Here is a 14,900-nt window from a genome sequence, read left to right on the forward strand (position 1 = left end):
ACTTCATGTGTGTAATATAAATGTTAATGACATAATATCATTAACTTGTATTTGCAACTTCTGTTGTTAAACTTTAGGACATCATGTCCTTAACTTCATATGTATAGTGTAAATGTTAAGGACATGGTGTCCATAACTTCATGAGTGATGAATAAATATTAAGGACATGGTATCCTTAACTTCATATGTGCAGTGTAAATGTTAAGGACATGGTGTCCTTAACTCCATGCGTGCAATGTAAATGTTAAGGACATAGTGTCCTTAACTTCATGAGTGATGTGTAAATATTAAGGACATGGTGTCCTTAACTTCATATATATTATGTAAATGTTAAGGACATGGTGTCCTTAGCTTCATGTGTGCAATGTAAATGTTAAGGACATAATATCATAAACTTGTATTTGCAACTTCTGTTGTTAAACTTTAGGACATCATGTCATTAACTTCATATGTGCAATGTAAATATTAAGGACATGATGTCCTTAACTTCATATGTGCAATGTAAATGTTAAGGACATGGTGTCCTTAACTTCATGTGTGCAATGTAAATGTTGAGGACATAATATCATTAACTTGTATTTGCAACTTCTGTTGTTAAACTTTAGGACATGATGTCCTTAACTTCATATGTGCATTGTAAATGTTAAGGACGTGGTGTCCTTAGCTTCATGTGTGCAATGTAAATGTTAAGGACATAATGTCCTTAATATTTGCACCTTCTGCTGATAAACTTTAGGACATCATGTCCTTAACTTCATATGTGCAGTGTAAATGTTAAGGACATGGTGTCCTTAACTTCATGTGTGTAATATAAATGTTAATGACATAATATTATTAACTTGTATTTGCAACTTCTGTTGTTAAACTTTAGGACATCATGTCCTTAACTTTATATGTATAGTGTAAATGTTAAGGACATGGTGTCCATAACTTCATGAGTGATGAATAAATATTAAGGACATGGTGTCCTTAACTTCATATGTGCAGTGTAAATGTTAAGGACATGGTGTCCTTAACTCCATGCGTGCAATGTAAATGTTAAGGACATAGTGTCCTTAACTTCATGAGTGATGTGTAAATATTAAGGACATGGTGTCCTTAACTTCATATATATTATGTAAATGTTAAGGACATGGTGTCCTTAGCTTCATGTGTGCAATGTAAATGTTAAGGACATAATATCATAAACTTGTATTTGCAACTTCTGTTGTTAAACTTGAGGACATCATGTCCTTAACTTCATATGTGCAATGTAAATATTAAGGACATGATGTTCTTAACTTCATATGTGCAATGTAAATGTTAAGGACATGGTGTCCTTAATTTCATGTGTGCAATGTAAATGTTGAGGACATAATATCATTAACTTGTATTTGCAACTTCTGTTGTTAAACTTTAGGACATGATGTCCTTAACTTCATATGTGCATTGTAAATGTTAAGGACGTGGTGTGCTTAGCTTCATGTGTGCAATGTAAATATTAAGGACATAATGTCCTTAATATTTTACACATTACTCATGAAATTAAGGACACCATGTCCTTAATATTTACACATCACTCATGAAAAAAGGGTAAAAAAAGACTTTTCGTATCAATTTTAATAGAGTAATAGCTATTTTTGCTCAACATTAAAAATATTGGCTAAAAAGTAAATACCACTTAAAAAAGTAGCTATACCACGCCATTTCTACTAATATAACATTATTTATTGTTTTGGGCTAATTTTGAATGTAGCCCATCGACTTGGGTAATACAATCGACCCAAATACAGCAAAAACGCAACATTTCTTCGTCCTATACTCTCAGAAACTAGGATATTTCTGAAACTTTTTACTTAGCTATGCTACTTTTAAAACTTATTTACTCTCACTATTGAAGTTTTAACTTAATTATAAGTTAATATATAAACTAATATTAAATGAGTATCCCTTAATATTAGGAATTTAGTAGAGAATATCAGTTTAAATTTCTCTTTCTCCCTCCATCTCTCTTATTTCCTCAACTTCAATCTTCTCTACTTCTCTCTCTTTTCTCACCTCCTTTCTTTTTTTCTTCAGGAAATTCATCAATGAATTTCAATTGTTTTACTAAGGAGATTTAACTTAGCAATTTTCTTCATGTTCCATAGTTGGTATTCAAATTAAAATTTATCAACCAATAAATTTTGAAAGTGTTTGACTCTCCATCATTGACAGCCATTAAAAAAGTTTTGAAGTTTCGAATTTAAAAAAAAATTGTTTGGATTGGGGTTGTTGCAAACGGTTGAGAATATTCTTTGAGGTTTATATCTCAATTTTGAGGATGTTTGGTAAAGATTAAAGTTGATTTTGGTTGAATTTCAAATAATAATAACACATGACATACAATATACATACAAAATCGTATTGGGGTTGTATTACAGTTGTATGAAATTTATATGCAAATTTTATTTAAGTTGTATTTTATTGCAGTTGTATTTTTTTTATTTGAATGTTGTATGAAAGTTGAAACGAAATTGTATACTGTATGAAATTTATATTTAAGTTATAAATACTCTCTTTTTACATAAAGTTATTGATATGTATCAAAATTGTATGAAAATTATATTTCAGTTGTATTCTGTTATAGTTGTATTATTTTTGTATGAATGTTATATGAAAGTTATATTAAACTTGTCCTACCAGGTTGTGCCATTGTCTTGATTATTCCCCAATTTCGCCATAGATATTCAGAAATAAAAACTTCTCTCTTTTGGTAACTTAAATATATCCTCAAGGAGTGATTTCACATGCAAATCTGGACTAAAGACGAGGCTTTTGTTTTCTCATATGAAATCAAAGTGTATTAATGACATTCATAAATGAGCTTATCAAGAAAATTTAATATGAAGGTGGATTCTCTTTTAATGTTCCTATATGTTAAGACAAAATTCTAAAATTTAATCTCAATATCAGGTGTGAAAAAAGGGAAGGAGGCGATAGTAGAAGATGGAGAGAGGAGAGGGAAGAAAAAAGGAAGAAGGGTGTAAATGAATATCTTAATTTAAGCCACTAATTATAACTTGGGAGATTTTTAAGGGGAATGTATATAATTTGAAAAAAATTTACTTAGCTCTAGTAAATAAGAAACTTTAGACAATCCGGGTGTCACGACCCAAAATTCGACATGTCATGATGACGCCTATCATGGTACTAAGCAAGCCGGCGTCTCACACATACCAACATTTTAAAATCCCAAATATACGAAAATAGGTTTAAATAAGTAAGAATTTCATAAAAACTAGATATAAACATCGTAACTCAGTACAAAATTCTCCCCAAAGATCCAGGTATCACGGAGTACATGAGTATCTACATAACAACACGGTATAACCAATGGAACATTGTCTAGGAAAGTAGAACAATATAAACAAGACTAAAAGATAAAGGAGGAGAGTCAAAGTCTGCGGACGCCAAGGCAGCTACCTCGATCATCTCCGAATTGATGAAATGCCAGGAATCAGCAACCGTCGTACCCGAAAATACCTGAATCTACACACGAAGTGCAAGGTGTAGCGTGAGTACAACAAACTCAATAAGTAACAAGTCTAACCTATGGTCTGAAAGCAGTGATGAGCTGAAACAATACAGTAAAGATACAGAGTTTAACAATACAGAAAAGTAGGCATGCTTCTAGGTTCAACAGTTAAGTTTAGCACAGATAAAATATGCCAAGTGTGACTGATAAGAAGAGTATGACGTCTCTATAGCTACATGCCAATGTGAATACCGTATGTGATGCAACACAGTGAAACCCCAAGTACTCACACTCTCAGGGCACTCAATTTGTCCGTCTTAATTCTCGCTCGGCACGCTTAATCACTCAGCACTGTATGATACCTGCTGCGGTGTATAACCCGATCCACATATATCCATAAGGTATGTTGCGGCGCACAACCCGATCTATACTTGTTGCAGCATGCAACCCGATCCACACATATATAGCCATAAGGCTTGTTGCGACATGCAACCCGATCCACACACATATAGCCATAAGGCTTGTTGCGACGTGCAACCCGATCCACATATAAATATCACACACAGCATGGCTCTCGGGCCCCAACTCAGTCACCAATCTCTCCAGGCTCTCAACGCTCATGCTAAGCAGCCCTAATTAATGATACGAGATGTGACAATATACGATAACAAAGACTAAGATATGACACGTAATGATGAATCTGACTGAGTACACAACTGCAATTAAATAGATAACTCAACAACAAAGAACGACCACTGTGGATCCCAATAGTACCAGCATATAGCCTAAACATGATTTCTAGCATGAATCACAATTCAAGCGCTCTAACACAGAGAGTACAACAAAAATGTTTAGATAAAATAGCTACGCAGTTCCAGGGAATCGACTAAATCATAATTTCTACGGTGCACGCCCACACGCCCGTCACTTAGCATGCGTGTCACCTCAACATCAATCACATAGCTCGTAATTCGGGGTTTTATACCCTTAGAACCAAGCTTAGAAGTGTTACCTCAAACTGTATAAAACTCTACTCCAACAAGCCATTGCCTCGCGAAACGGCCCCCGAATGCCTCGAATCTAGCCTCAATCAGTTCGATATAATCAACATGAGCTAAAGGAACCAATTCCATAAGAAAATACTAAATTCTTAATCAAAAGTGAAAAAGTCAACTCAAAAGTGGGTCCAGAACCCACGTCTCAGAATTCAATAAAAGTTACAAAATCCAGAAATCCATTCAACCACGAGTCCAACCATACCAAATTTACCAAAATTCGACACCAAATGAGCACTCAAATCCCCGAATTAGGCTCTCCAAATCCATAGCCTCTAACTTCCAAAATTACACCTCAAAAGCACACACACTAGGTGGGAAATTCAATGGGGAGGCATAATTATTGAATAAATTTAACCACAAGTGACTTACCTCAAGAATCCCTTTGAAATTCCTCTCAAAAATCGCCTAAGCCCGAGCTTGAAATGTCCAACATGATGAAAATCACGGAACCCTCGTATTTTAAACACTGCCCAGTGCTTTCGCACCTGCAAGCCAAATATTCGCACCTGCGGAATCGCTTTTGCGATAGGAGTTCTGTTTATGTGGAAGTCACTTAAGTCCACAAGGTTTGCATATGCGCTCCAAGTTCCGCACATGCGGAAGCGCTTCTGCGACCCTCGGTCCGCTTTTGCGAAGACAACCTACTCTCCACTTCTCCGCATCTGCGGAGCCTTGCTCGCACTTGCGGGCTCACAGATGCGGAAGACCCCTCGCACCCGCATTACACCCCAGGCCAGCCTAGCTCCGCACCTGCGCTATATCAGCCGCACCTGCGGCCAATACCCTCGCAGGTGCGGTCACACCTGAAGGCTCCCAGCTTCAACAATGATCCAAGTCCCATTTTTCATCCATTAACCACCCGGAATCCACTCGAGGCCCCCGAGACCTCAATCAAATATACCAACAAGTCCTAACACATGATACAAACTTAGTCGAGCCTTCAAATCACATCAAACAAGGCTAAAACCACAAATCGCGCATCGATTCAAGCCTAATGAACTTTTGAACTTCTAACTTCCACATTCGATGCCGAAACCTATCAAATCACGTCCGATTGACCTCAAATTTTGCACACAAGTCACACATGATACCACAGACCTACTCCAACTCTCGGAACCCTAATCTGAGCCCGGTAACCACAAAGTCCACTCTCGGTCAAACTTCTACATTTCTAACTTTTGCCATTTCAAGCCTAATTCAACTACGGATCTCCAAAGCACTATCCGGACACGCTCCTAAGTCCAAATTCACCAAACGGAGATAACAGAACCATCGAAGCTCCAATTCGGAGCCATTTACACACAAGTTAATATCCGGTCAACCTTTTCAATTTAAGCTTCCAACCTTGAGATTAAGTGTCTCAACTCATTCCGAGGCCTCTCCGGACGCGAACCAACTATCCTGACAAGTCATATAGCAACTATTAAGCATAAAACGAGCAGTAAATGGAGGAACGGGGCTACAACTATCAAAACGACCGCCTAGGTCGTTACACCGGGTAAAATAAGTTTGAAAAATAGCACATATACGAAACAATTCCATATTTCTGAACTCGGTTTGACAGGTCCAATATATACACTCGTTTGACATTATATATTTTTTACACTATAAATATAATTTAATTTATTATTGCAGTTATTTACTCTATTTTTCAGGTGATCATGCTTGTTTTAAATAACTAGTCTTTGTGTACGTGCATTGCACGTGAACCTCGCGTAAATCAATAAAAAATATATAGAAGAAATACAACTCAAATAATTATGATCTAAAATAGGCTATTACAGTTCATATATAATAACATGAAAGGAATTACAATAATGTTACATTATTAAAAAAAATATATTAGATATAACATGTTAATTTGTTTTAAAGTCCAATATAAAGATTTAGCAAATATTTTAGGTGGTTTCAAGAAAGGGATAACTTCTAAAGTATTACCCATTATTTCATGTATAAAATTTGTACTCCTTATCTGTCACAACCTAAATCTCGCTCAGTAGGATGTCGCGATGGCACCTAGTCTTAGGGACTAGGTAAATGCTCAAAATGAGAGGATGATGCTCATGTTGGAGACCATTCTTGAAAATGAGGAGAAGCACAACTTTGCACTCGAGGACTTGAAACAAAACTTGACTCAAAATGATGAGGATATCCACAATTTGGAAAATCAAATGAAAATATTGGTTGAGGCTCACTATGCCTACCAACTTGAAAGTGTGGAAGAAAGTTAAGAAGAATCCAATTATGAGGAAGAAAGTGAGCTTTACTTCGAGGAATCAATATATGAACATCCGCCAACCAACTCCATGAGTATTAGTTATGCCAAGAAAAATATGGAATTAGAGACAACCGGTGTAATTGAAAATATGGTTGAGATAGGCTCTAGTCCGGGGGAAAAAGAGAATGTCAAAATTCGGAAAGAATTGCAATGTGGAGGTTTGAAGTCACATTCCAAGCACTTTTTAACATTGAACTTGTGTGGTGATATGAAAATTGAACTACACGAGTCAATGAGGGATTGCGAGGAGGAAAGGCAAAGGATGGAAATTCCTGAACAAGATGATGGATAAGCTGAGATCATTTTGTAGTTCAAATGACTCGGATGATGGTGATGATGAGGAGGAGCTCACATTTCTCACCACCTCCAGCTCCGAGTGACGCAGTGTTCAGGGAGCACTTTCCACCATTTTACTCTATTTTGTTTAGTTGCATTGGGGACAATGCAACACTTTAGGTTGGGGGTGGCTCATATATGATAGATGTGTGTGGAGCATGATCATTTTTGTGAACTTGTGTATATTGGTTGACATTTGTAGTTTATTAATAATATTTTGTAGTTTAATTCTAGCATGTTAGCATTAGCATTTTCTTGTTAGTTTTTATTTCTCATAGTAGTACTAATGAAACTCCTAGGTTTTTCTTTATACCGCGGTTCTTTTCCAAGGAATTTATTTGTGTTGAACTGGGTGACTTTTCTCTATGATGGATGGCGTGACAACTTTCTTAAGGGATTAGTCTTGTTTAGTTTTTCTTTTTTTATTTTGTAGGTAAATATTTTTTTTAGTTAGTTTAGTAGCTAGTAATGAATAAATTGGTTTTGGGGGGGTGATCTTGTGTCCATAAACCAACATGTGGCTTGCTTGGTGCCAACATGATTTAAATCTCGGCATATGAATTCTTGATTTTTGAAAAAGAAAATGATTGAAGTAAAGATTATTGTCATGACTTTTAGACTCAATTTTTGGCTCTTTGATTCACTAAATAGCTTCTTAGGCTATATGTGACTTCCCTGAGATTCATTAGTTTCAATTGGATTTTGGATTTGTATTCCACTTGAGTTTTCATGTGCCATGTATGGTGAGATTTATTGTGAAGTTCTTTTGCATCATTTGTAGTCTAGAACTTGCCCGGAATGTGCTTCAAGGTGAAATCCTAGACTAACTTGGTTGGAAAAATGATGTTGGACCTTCCTTGGACCGCTATTGTGCCTAAACTTCCTACCCTTGCATATTTTACCTAGTCAACCCCTTTTGAGACTTTAAACCTTTTCTTTGGCAACTATATTACAAATTATCGTTCTTTATTGATTTTCTTTTGGCACCCTACCTCCCTAATTACTTTGAAGTATGAACATAGGCTAAAAGCCTAAGTTTGGGGGGTGAAGGTTGGAAAAGTTGTGATGTGAAAGTTGCTTAAAAGGTGAAAGGTGATAAAAACAATTTCTTAAATATTTGAAAAAAAAAGGTATTGTGAATAAATGGAAGACTAGGTGATATAAAAAAAAAAAAGAAACGAAGAAAGGGTGGAAAAGTTCTTGAAGGAAATGTACTTTGATTGTTGAAAAATTATAGTGCTTAGGGAGGTTTTGAGTAACTCTTACCAAATTGTGCTCTACCTTAACCAAAAGCCTAAATTATAACCTTTTTAAGTCCTAATTGATTTTGAACCAAGTTTGTCTACATTAGTGGAGAAATATATGAAGGGCAAGCCTATAGTACTACTTGTGTGCATTTGAATACCTTTGTGAGAGAGAGAGTTAATTCTTTCCAGCTCCGAGTGGGGAACGAGAACGCAAAAGCAAACGCGAACGCGAAGTAGCAGAACTCAAACCATCGCGAACACGTGGGGATAATCGCGAACGCGAAGCTGTAGTCGCGAACGCGATGAAGAAATGGGCGGAAAAGCCTGGGCAGTTATGGAATTTCATTATTTTGACCCAAAACCATTAAATACATGACCTAGCACATTTTTGGCGGGATCTTTTGCTTATTTTCAGTCCATATACTAGAGAGAACAAGTTTTGGAAGCTAGGGTTCTTGCACACACACTTGGGTCTTGAAGATTTGAAGCTTTTGGTTGAGAATTTCTTACTCCTTTATGCTCATTTATTCATTTTCTTACTTTGTATTGTATATCTAAGTGTGTAGTATTTATTTTCAACACTTGAATCTTGTTTATGGAAATATTCATATTTAATGTGTGAATTAAATACCTTGTTGTGCTTATATATTGAACGATTTTTATATATTATGAAGCGAGTTGTTGTTTCTTTAATTATTCTTGTTCTTTAATGTTTCCAAAGGGATTAGCTAACCCTAGGACTCGCTCATTAACTTCGAATTAATTTTGGAAAAGATAATTTGGGATTGGGAAAGATTAATTAACAAGAACTTGAAGCTTTAACCCTCATTTTATAGATTTTACCTAGGGATAAGATTGAACTACTTGTAGCCATATCCGGATGTGCTTAATTTCTTAATTATTTTAGGAATAATTCAATTAGGAAGTCTTGTTAGTCTTCGGAAGAAGCTAATTTTAAATTATTACTCGTGGCTAATTAACATAAACTCGCTCATATTTGTTAAATCGTGAAATACATTAGATCGTTACTTGAGTGTAATTCCCGATGCATCCATACTTGTAGCCATTGATCATTTTACTTGCTTTCTAGGTTAGTTTATATTTTCGCATTTAGGTATAATCATTTTCACAATCAAATTCTAAGTGTTTGGCATTGCATAACAAGTGATAATTCTCTTACATTCCTAATCGGCTACATATTGTTCTCTATGAGATTCGACCCCAACTCATAGTTGGGTAATTTATATTGCATGCGACCGTATCCATTTACTTTTTAGTAGTGGATTTGGACGTCATCAAAATTGGCGCCGTTGTCGGGGAACAATTTGGCGTAATTTAGGTTGTTTGAGAAATAAGCGTAAGTGCTTTGGTCCAAACTTGTGAATATTTGTGTAATTATCTTTCTTACCGTGGTCTATTTTTCTTGTTTGTTTCTTGTTTATTTTCTTAGTTTCAAAAAAAGAATGGCATCATATGATGAAAATTAGTCGGGTGATAGTTGTTCATACTTTGATGACCCTTGTCCTTACTGTGGAGGACCACACTCGTGGTAAAATTGTTTAAATTCTCCCGGGGGTGGATTGTGGGCACAATCTCAAACCCACGTGTGGAGTATTTGTGATAAGTATGGTTGTCAAAATGGTCATTGGGATGCTTGTGCTTATTTATCCTTCCCTTCCCCAAGCCCCCGCTATGATGATTCTACTTTTTGTGATGAAAATTATAGGGATGAGGCAGTGGAAAAAATTGAGCATGGCCAAAATGGAGAGTTCAAGCTCAGGTCTTTTCAGAGTGGGTATCTCGGTTGTGGTACTTTTGTGGTGCTTAAGAGGGAATACAACAGCTTATGGGCCTTAGGGCGGTGTATTTTATGCTAGGATCTCTGGTGGTGAGCTTTGAGTAAGGATCTCTGGTGGTGAGTTTTGAGTAAGGATCTCGATGATTTCTACCATAGTTGGAGATGGATATTTCCTACCGGCGTGAGGAGCATAATGTGTATTGTGATTTTCTCTTGGATCTGATCAAATGGAAGGTTTCTAACTGACCGGGTATGTAATTTACTGGTTACCCAGAGTTGATAATGAAATTCTTGTGCTTGTCACATGATGGCATTGTTATATCTCGCATTTTCGTACGTTAAAGTTTCGTCTTCAGATGATCGGTGTAGACTCAGGGATGAGATTATCTTGAGATTATAAGCATTTATGCTATTTATAATGGGCGATAAGTGAAATTCCATGAAGGTTAAAGGGTAAACGAATCAAAGAAAATGAGTTTCGTTGAAGATTGTCGATTTGGAAAAAAATACGGTCCGAGCTATAGTACCCGATATTTATGGACTAGTGCCATACAAGGTACTACATGACCATGATAGTAAGGTGTATGAAGTGTGTTAAAAGCGATAGTATTTTAACTAATTTGAGATAATTCCTAATTATATGGATAATTAAGTAATTATTGGTTAATGGGGGATTAACAAATTGATTAAGGAATTAAGTGGATAATTATGGGATAAGAATTAACTCCCCAACGTGGCAGCCACATGGAATCCATTAAGTGACTCTTGAATCACCTTGCAAGGGGGCAACACTTCAAGAGATGAGCACCTTATCTCTTTGGGATAAAGAATGTTATCAAAAGACTTCTTTAATTCACAAAAAGGAAGACATTTACATCCTCAAAGTGACGGATAGCTTTAGCAAGAAACGTTATACAATATTGTGATCAAGTTCATTAAGAGAGATGGATTAAAAATTCAGCAAGGTAACGATCTTAAGCAAAAATTTCATACGAAATTATACTGCGTAATAGAACCAGGATTTTATGATTTTACGGGAGTACGGTGCAATCTTTCCCAAGAATAACATACGAATTTTTTCCTACTCCAGGTATGTTAAGGTTAAGCTATTCCTTCATTTTGGCATAATCTCGTAACTACATGCGTTTGATAACGAGGCATAAAGAGAAGTTCATACTCCCGTATTTATATGCATTATCCTAGTCTCATAAGTTATAGTATTTTCCCTTATCGGGACTTCATATTCAATTGAGTATTGTCTTCTTCCAGTCAAGAGAGCGGAGGGTCTACATATATACAGTATTATAGTATTTTTCCCACCATCGAGCTATAATCGCTGGGCAGGTGTCACGACCCAAAACTGAGGAGCGCGACCGGTGCTCAGCCGAGTAAACCCGGTCGAGCAAGCCTGTTAGATTCTTTCTACCCAATTTACCTATGATCAAGAAAAGACATGATTTCATAAAATATACAGCAGGAAGTTCATACATACGATGCTAAATTATTTGATTAGCCATTGCGCCTTTAAGTCTCAAAATACATATTTCTTATAGTTCGAAAGGAACAAGTGATCAAACACAACATAACTGGTTTAACATTCCCAACACCCATATACAACCCACATAGTGTCTACGGAGCCTCTAAAGATACAAAATAGAGTAAAGATGGTGACGGCAACAAGGCCCCGGCTATACCTCAAAAAGTGACCACAATATAAATAAAAGGTACAATACATGACCCCGGAATGAAATGGGGCTCACCGAGTCTGCTGGGAAGATGATGATGTACCACTAACTGCGATCAAAACTGTCTGCTATATAACCACCTGCATCCATTTAAAGATGCAGCGCCCCCGGCAAAAAGGACGTTAGTACCGTCGAATAGTACTAGTATGAAAACTAAACACTAATTTAAGAATTCATAAATACAACATGAATATGATGAACCAGTGCAGCAATAGAATAATATAGAAAAATAGTCATGAGTTCAATAAGAGCTTCAATTTTCATCTTATTAGGTTGGGTAATCTTTAGTGCCATATGGCACAATTCACAATACCACATTATTCTTACACGGAGTTCGATATCGACCCGATCGGCTAGGTCATCTCATTTGTGACATCAACCATATCCACAATTGCAATTATCATTTCCAGCACAGTTACCACCATGTGTGCGGCATGGCATCCGATCACGGCCCGATCGTCTAGGCCATCTCACTTGAGATATCAACCATTTTCACAATACCATTATGTTCTTACACGTAGTTCGATCTCGGCCTGATCGGCTAGGCCATCTCACTTGAGACATCAACTATTTTCACAATTTAATCCACAATACCACAATGTTCTTACACAGAATCCGATCTCGACCCGATCGGCTAGGCCATATCACTTGAGACATTACCTTTTTCTTTCAATTATTTCATACTTTACTTCTTTCATATACTTTCAATTCATTGGCACTAGTGATTTCAATTACAAAGTCATTCTTGGCACTTGGCCGTATTCATAGTTCCAGTCCCCTTTTTCTACATTCAAATATCATTATCATTATCCTCAATAACAAGGCTTCCCATTCAAGACATTAGATTCACATATGAGCAAGTTTGAGAATCTTAGGCACATAGAGGCTAATCATACAATTTGGCACTACAACCTTTATTTTGACCTTGACATGAAGTCTTAACATTCCTAACACATATTCCACGTTTTGAACAATTTCTCACATGGCAAGATGACATGATGAAGCATTTACAATGAACATTGAACAAACATCCTTCAACACAACCACATTAGGAATAGCCAATTCAATAATGATAAAGGACTTACTCCAATTACATGAACACAATGGGATTTGATTCTAAGAAGAAGGGGGTTTAGCCAACATACTTCAATGGAGCTTCTTAATCTCTAAAATAATCCGGAATTCTTAGCAAGTTCGATCTATTTAGAAATATAACAAGTTGGACAAAGATTAGGAAGATGAACATGGTTTTAGCTCATTTGAGTATATTATCAAACACTAGGTATGCAACGATGTTTTAAGAAGAGTTGATAACACATGCATGTAAAATAACACAACTCTCGTGCCCATCCCACAACCCAAGCTTTACCATTTTTAGCTCAACAATCTTCCTACGCCCTTTGATAACACATGCATGTAAAATAAACAACTCTCATGCCCAAAAATTACCTTGCTAGTTACCCATTTTCAGATAAATTTCGAAATTAGGGGTAGGGTGTATAATCTTACCTCTAGGATGAAGACCTTGGTGCGTCTCTTGATAATCTTCAAGGTTTTAAGTGATCTCTCACTCTTAAAATGTCAGAAAATATATTCAAAATGGTCCAAGGTAGGGGTTTTAACGGAATAGGCTCGGGTTTAAAACATAGGAGAATGGATACTCCGATATTCCGGATCGGGCTACATACCTGGCCTCGCGAACTCTGTAGCGAGCTACAGACCAGCCTTTGGGTATTTGAACATAACTTCTTGTAGGAATGTCCAAATGACGAACGATTTGAAGCATTACTTTGATCATAACTTCTTGTAGGAATGTCCGAATGACAAACGGTTTGAAGCGTTAGAAACTAGACTCAAAGGGATTTAATTTTATAGGTAGATCAACACATAAGTCGTTATAATTTGGTATCAGAATACATTTGAAGTAGGATCTTGTACGAATTGAGACATCCTTTCAACTTAATGTATCCTACTTGTTCCACACAAATTCTTTCCATTCACAAAACTCCTTAGTATGTTTCAACACACCTTAAACATATACTTTTCATTTCGAAATAATGTGGTTCTATCCCATGGGTCTCCTTTAATACTCTAACACGTTATTCCCAAATACCGTTGGCGTACTTTAAAATATTAAATCATTAGAAAAAATTTAATGGGGCCTTACATTCTCCCCCGCTTAGGATCATTCGTACTCAAATGAGGAGTAGAGTCCATCCCCTAACACTTAACATAACACAACTCTTCTTTTTTTCGCACATCTCAAACTCCCAAATTTGACTAACTCCAAAATATATATTTTTTTCAGAAATTTCGGCACATTCTCCTCTGTAATTGGGCTTATCCACCTGTCAGAGAACCTCAGAAACCTATCCTAACAACATATACATAATCCAATGAAGCAACATAATATGAAATAACACCAATTGTGGCCTTATAAATAATACATTACCTGAAAGGAACACCCTTAACATGAATTGTACAAGTGACACATAATTCATAGGCAACAATTTCGTAGAAACGATTACATAGGTATTCAAACAAATGAGGGTACTTCTTATTCATTTCTTCTTCAGCCTCCCAAGTGGCCTCTTCAACCTGCTGGTTTCGCCATAGCACTTTCACGGATGCAATTTCCTTCTTTCTCAACTTTCGAACTTGCCGATAAATAATAGAAACTGGAATCTCTTCGTATGTCAATTTCTCATTTACCTCAATAGTCTCAATCGGTACAATGACTGTCGGGTCTCCAACTACTTTCTTTTACATAGACACATGAAACACCGGGTGTACTAATGACATTTCAGGTGGTAGCTCAAGCGTACGCCACCTCACCGATCCTTTGAATGACTTTGTACGGTCCTACATACCTCGGACTCAATTTCCCTTTCTTACAAAATCGCATTACACCCTTCATGGGGGAAACTTTCAAGAATACCCAA

The sequence above is a fragment of the Nicotiana tomentosiformis genome, chromosome 2 (assembly GCF_000390325.3).
Source record: "Nicotiana tomentosiformis chromosome 2, ASM39032v3, whole genome shotgun sequence".
Classification (NCBI taxonomy): Eukaryota; Viridiplantae; Streptophyta; class Magnoliopsida; order Solanales; family Solanaceae; genus Nicotiana; species Nicotiana tomentosiformis.